This window comes from Salmo salar, chromosome 20 (assembly GCF_965601325.2).
Source record: "Salmo salar chromosome 20, fSalSal1, whole genome shotgun sequence".
NCBI lineage: Eukaryota > Metazoa > Chordata > Actinopteri > Salmoniformes > Salmonidae > Salmo > Salmo salar.
The window spans coordinates 61,436,852-61,443,089 of NC_138310.1; the positions used below are offsets into that span (position 1 = coordinate 61,436,852).

The window sequence follows — 6,238 nt, forward strand, 5'->3', positions numbered from 1 at the left end:
CTGTGTGAAGAGTTTTGACAATGTGACTTCAGTTTTGACCAATGCATTTTAGCAATTGAATTTCAATTTTTTTTTATCATGAAATACCATAGGAACATTAATTTAGATTACCTACACACGAGATACCGATAGTTTCACTGTGTAGTGTTTCTTACAATCATTAAATATTGTAGTACAAAATATGTAATATGTTTCATTATGGTACTACACGTAAATACATCACTGTAAAAGGACAATTAGAGAGAATACTACAGACACAGTGGAATCATTGAACAAAATCAGAAATTTATTGATGAAATACAATAAAATCACAACACTGGTTTCTTTCAATCAGAGCAAAAATAATTAGCTACAAAAAAGAAAAGAACTACAGTAAAACGGCAACTACAGTGTTCTTCACCTGGCTTACTGTAAAAAGCAAAACAAAGGTTGATTACTGTACTTCTATATTTCCATCAACCCTGTCTTGTGGATTCAGCCACAGGTTCTCATCCACATCACAATGGATGTTTTCATTAGCCAAACATCTTGGGAAGAAACATTGGGCATGGCGAATCCAGGCCTGACACTGGTCTGCCGTGATGTCATTGCATGCGTCATCCATGGCCTGGAGAAGGGTGGCTTGTTCGTCCTCACGAACCTATTATATACCTTCCACCTCAATGTGGAGAAGAATGTCTCAATCGGGTTAAGGAAAGGAGACTATGGGGGTAAGTACATGGTGGATGGGCCTGAAACCATGCTTGCACCATTTGAGCATGGCGGAACCTGACATTATGAAAAATAAAGGAGCTCTAGGAGCTCAGATGCAAAACATGTTATGTCCAACGTTTCGACAGACAAGCTGTCTTCATCAGGGTATAATGACTGACACTGCGGGGTGACTCGTTTATATAGTGTCAAAGGACACACAGGTGTCTGTAATCATGGCCGGGTGTGGCCTGATATCATTGGTTAATTCTCATATATTAAAATAGCATACAAAAAACATAAATGGATAGCGTATGATCATAGATACAATTGGGCTACATAGGCCTACAAACATTTATAACAGCAAAATCACAATAATCACAAGAATGGCTTCAGATCAAAGTTTCGGAGCATCGTAGCACCATTAGGTGTAAAAACTCAACTTACCCACTTTTTGGAAGCAAACCACTCGATTTCGTCCCTACGTTATATTGGCATCGAACATGTCACCCTCCCTAGGAGAGGGGGTGACCTCGATAATTTATTGTTAAAAAGAGAGGCTGCCTGGATCTTTAATTTAAAGACCCTTGCTCCCTTCAGTCTCAACATAGACTTTGATCTACTCTTTTAATATATGAGAATTAACCAATGATATCAGGCCACACCCGGCCATGATTACAGACACCTGTGTGTGTCCTTTGACACTATATAAACGAGTCACCCCGCAGTGTTTGTCATTATACCCTGATGAAGACAGCTTGTCTGTTGAAACGTTGGACATAAACATTTTTGCATCTGAGCTCCTAGAGTGTGCGGCTCTCCTTTAATTTTTCAAGTGTTCTACTCCGCTAGCCAGCACCTCGCCTAAATATGTGTGCATTTCTTTTGCCTCTAGGAACCTGACATTATCCCACACAATGACATAGGTCACACCATCAGCTCTACAGACCGGATTTAGCTCATCAAGGAAGGTTACAAGGAGAGCTGCATTATATGATCCAATACAAGGTCTGCGTCCCACCACACCATCTTCCGATATAGCCGCACACATGGTGATGTTTGCCCCACGTTGTCCAGGTACTTGGATGGTTGCCCGCTGGCCAGTGAAATTCCGACCTCTCCTCCTTGTCTTGGCCAGGTTGAAGCCTGCCTCATCCAAAAAGAGGAATTTGTGATGGTTTTCATCAGCATCCAGCTCCATCACCCTCTAAAAAGACATTTTGGAAAGAGAATTATTGATTACAATGATGTAGAATTTTGGGGGAATTTTTCACAACAGGCATCTTGAAACTGAACATACCTGAAGATACTCAGTCCTCAGTTGCTTCACTCTGTCTGTATTTCTTTCAAAAGGCACACAATATAGCTGTTTTAGAGACACCTGGTGTCTTTTCAGCATGCGGGCAATAGTTGGCAAACCTATGGCTTCCACATTGTTGAACATGTCGTCATTGTCCAAGATGTGCTGCCGAATTTCTGTAAGGCGAATATAATTTCTGGCCCGAACCAAATTGACCACAGCCGGCTCTTGTTGGTCAGTCAGAATTTTGCCTCTGCCTCCCCTATTTGGCCTAGTCTCAATTCTGCAGGGAAAATTACAGTAAGAACACATTTAGTCACATCACCTACTCTGTGGTACACATTGGCATGCAGTATACTGTACAGTCATTTGACAATTGAGAGTAGCCTAATGTTTAGTGCATGCTGAAGACTTAGCGGTTCTCATTGCGGAAAGTTCTGATGATTGAGGCCACGGTTGATCTTCTGAGGTTTGGTTGAGTCATTGTAGCTGCCTCAGTCATTGTCATGCCATGATTTACGACATGGTCTACAACTATTGCTCGGGTTTCATTGGACACTCTTTGCTGTTGCTGCCGCTGTCTTGGTCCGTGGTCTTGTCCTCTATCACGTTCCCCCACACCTCTCAAACGAGGCCCATGAGATAATGTAGTCCAATTGGTTCATGTTCCACAGTAATGGGTGTCAATGGATCTCATTATCCTGAAACTTTCATGATCTAAACATGGAATATTGTTTGTCAGTTTCCATAAAACTATGCATTAAGAGTAATGCAACAGTTACTTATCATTTTGAGCAGTTGTATCAATTGATAGTTAGATCATTGTAATGAAATGAATAGACAGTCATCTCAGATGTAATGTGTGAATTGCATTTTGAAATGGTAATACTTTGATGTTAAGTTGTCATTTTGAACAGGTGATTTTAGTTCAATGAACAAATGATCTTAGCTTTATGTGTATTGTATCCAAGCAATTGGAAAAAGTGTTAGAGTTTTGAAAAATGACATCAAGATTCTGAAATTAGTGCCAAAGTGATTGTAAAAACTATATTTGACCACAATTGTATGTCAGCTCACATTAGATGTTCAGTTTAAAATACAACAGGGAACCCAGACTTATTTATTTTCTTGTCTCACGGTGATGTCTGTCATGGGGGGTTGGCTGGTGGTTCCAGCTTTTTGGTTTTGGTCTTTTGGTGTTGAAGCCATGGAATCCAAGCTCTGTGTGGTCTAATGACAGTTAGCTACCTCTCCTACACACTGTTGAAAAGGTGTATGTAGGGCAGCAGAAGCTGTGTTCTTCCAGAGGCTCAAGCTGTGATGTGATGAAGCGCGCGCGCTGTCTGTCTGTCTGTCTGTCTGTCTGTCTGTCTGTCTGTCTGTCTGTCTGTCTGTCTGTCTGTCTGTCTGTCTGTCTGTCTGTCTGTCTGTCTGTCTGTCTGTCTGTCTGTCTGTCTGTCTGTCTGTCTGTCTGTCTGTCTGTCTGTCTGTCTGACTGACTGACTGACTGACTGTCTGACTGTGTCAGGATGTTGCAGAGTCCTCTCTTCTGTCTGTCCTCTGATTTCCGACACTCCACTATCCTAAACACACAACAACATGCATGAATCACAAGGTGTTTATGGCTGCAGTGTTTTAAATGAGGAAAACTGAAATAGGAAATTCAGGAAAGGGAGGGCTTACCCAATGATTCCTGTGGGGATGAGGAGGAGGGCTCCGAACAGGAAGGGGAATTTGTTTTTGTTTTTGTTATCTCTTACTTTTTTCTTACTTTTGCTTTTTTTGGTATTTTCTTAAACCTGTGTTGTTGGTTAAGGGCTTGTTAAGGATGTCTGTAAGTAAGAATTTCACTGTAAGGTCTACACCTGTTGTATTCGACGCATGTGACAAATACAATTTGATTTGATTTGATTCGTGATGTGCAGGGTGGCTGCGTAGAAAGAGTTAAAGAGGCCGCTGGCCACCAGGGATCACAGCCCCTTCACACAGGCCACCGAAGCAAACAACTCACCTGAAACACAAAGGACATAGAGGATGTCTGTAATACTTAAAGCATATTCTTATGAAATGTTATGCTACATTATGAACATTTATAGCACCTTATAGATGTAGTCATGAAACTGTATACATGAGAGGCCGTGACATATTGAGAACTTATTCCAGCTAAGGGCCCTCATTTGAAAGCTCTCTCTCAACTTGTTCTTCAGGCCCCACCAGCTTGGACAGCTTGGCCCTGATGACTGGAGTGGCTGCCATGTAGAGGAAGCACAGCCCATAGCCTGTTAGAAAAGGGGAGTGGATACACATTTACCTGTTAAAGGTACACTATGGAAGTTTACTTGGGTATTTTCCATGTATTAATCTATCACCATCACTAGAGGGCAGTGAATAAGCGAAGAGTTTTGCGACCTTTACCCAGCTGTGTGTTTTCTGTGGAGGAAACAAGACAGGAGGAGAGAGAAAACAGAACTCCTCCAGGGCATGCTTATTGATCTATTACTCTGGGAGACATGTGTTTTACTGTGTGATACTAGAGCATTTCCCCCTGTGCACTGTTCTCCAGACACACCACCAGATAATACTGCTGACTTATTCTGTTGCTAGCTGAGCCAAGAACACATGTTCATAACAATAAAGACATCTAGTAAACTCTAAACTGATGTAATGATGACATTTGAACTGATTTTGTCTTCTGGGATAGCCTCTCACCTGTGAGCATGAGTTCAGTAGTGTTGGCCAGTGAGATGACCACCAGGCCGGTCATGTTTGAGGCCAGTCCCACCAGAGACACCCAGGAGTTCTCTAGGCATCTCTGCAAGGTCCTTAACTCCAGGAGGCTGCTGAGGTAGGCCAGGTTCTGGGCTGCAGACCCCCAGCCGATCAGCCGTGGGCCCCAGCACAGCGGAGAGCTCAGCTCATACAGAACATACAGCTTGCCAAAGTGGACCACCACCAGGAAGAAGCAGGAGGTGTAGAGCCACAGTTTGTACCTCCTCCATTTTGTGTAACTGCCAGCCTCGGTGGGGTTGCCAAGTACAGAGTCGAGGTGGTAGACGGCGCGGTGGTGGCGCGTGGTGAAGAGTTTGGCACTGGGGTCAGGGGTGACGGACTTGGGTACACACAGGTAGGCATAGAGGGCAGCAGCCAGGTTAGTGACCAGCACCAGCCAGAATGTGTCAATGTACCTGGGGAGGAAAAGTCCCCATGAGAAGTATAAGTGTTATCCAGTTACATTACTATATCACAAGTTTAGACGCGTATAAACATACTGTAATCAAAGTATGAATTGAAGAAGAATAAGACAATGATATGTTTTCAGTCCACAGATAGCTAGCGACCTTGGGCCATCTTAACGTTGAATAACCTACCCTTGTGCCTGTCACCACTGCCCCCCTATGATTCTGGCCAGCATGCCAGCCAGTCCCAGATAGGCCTCCAGCACTGCCACACTGAAGGTCTGAGAGGCCCTGTCGCTGATATCAGCCACATAGGCAAAGCAAAATGTCTGGATGGTGTTGAAGTCGCCTGAGAGTAAGGATGAGTTAGTTGATTCATCGATAAGCCATGTCCCCAGCCAGCCCAACCACTCACTGGACCCATATGTTCACTTGGCTACACATGACTCTCTCTAATATCAATATGCCTCGTCCATTACTGTCCTGGTTAGTGATTACTGTCTTATTTCACTGTAGAGCCTCTAGCCCTGCTCAATATGCCTGAACCAACCATTTAGCCCCACTTCCCACATATCTGGTGACATCACCTGGTTTAAACATCTCTAGAGACTGTATCTCTCTCATCATTACTCAATGCCTAGGTTTACCTCCAATGTACTCACATCCTACCTTACCTTTGTCTGTACACTATGCCTTGAATCTATGCTATCGTGCCCAGAAACCTGCTCCTTTACTCTCTGTTCCGAATGTGCTAGACGGCCAGTTGGTATAGCCTTTAGCCGTACCCTTATCCTACTTCTCCTCTGTTCCTCTGGTGATGTGGAGGTTAATCCAGGTCCTGCAGTGCCTAGCTCCACTCCCCAGGTGCTCTCATTTGTTGAATTCTGTAACCGTAAAAGCCTTGGTTTCATGCATGTTAACATTAGAAGACTACTCCCTAAGTTTGTTTTACTCACTGCTTTAGCACACTCTGCCAACCCGGATGTCTTAGCAGTGTCTGAATCCTGGCTTAGGAAACCACCAAAAACCCTGAAATCTCCATCGCTAACTACAACATTTTCCGCCAAGATAG

General features: G+C 43.5%; 1 pseudogene; it reads right to left on the reverse strand.

The window, feature by feature from the left end:
• Window positions 1-2,267: 2,267 nt before the first annotated feature.
• Window positions 2,268-5,766, reverse strand: LOC106581022 (proton-coupled folate transporter-like; annotated as a pseudogene).
• Between the last annotated feature and the right edge of the window lie 472 nt (window positions 5,767-6,238).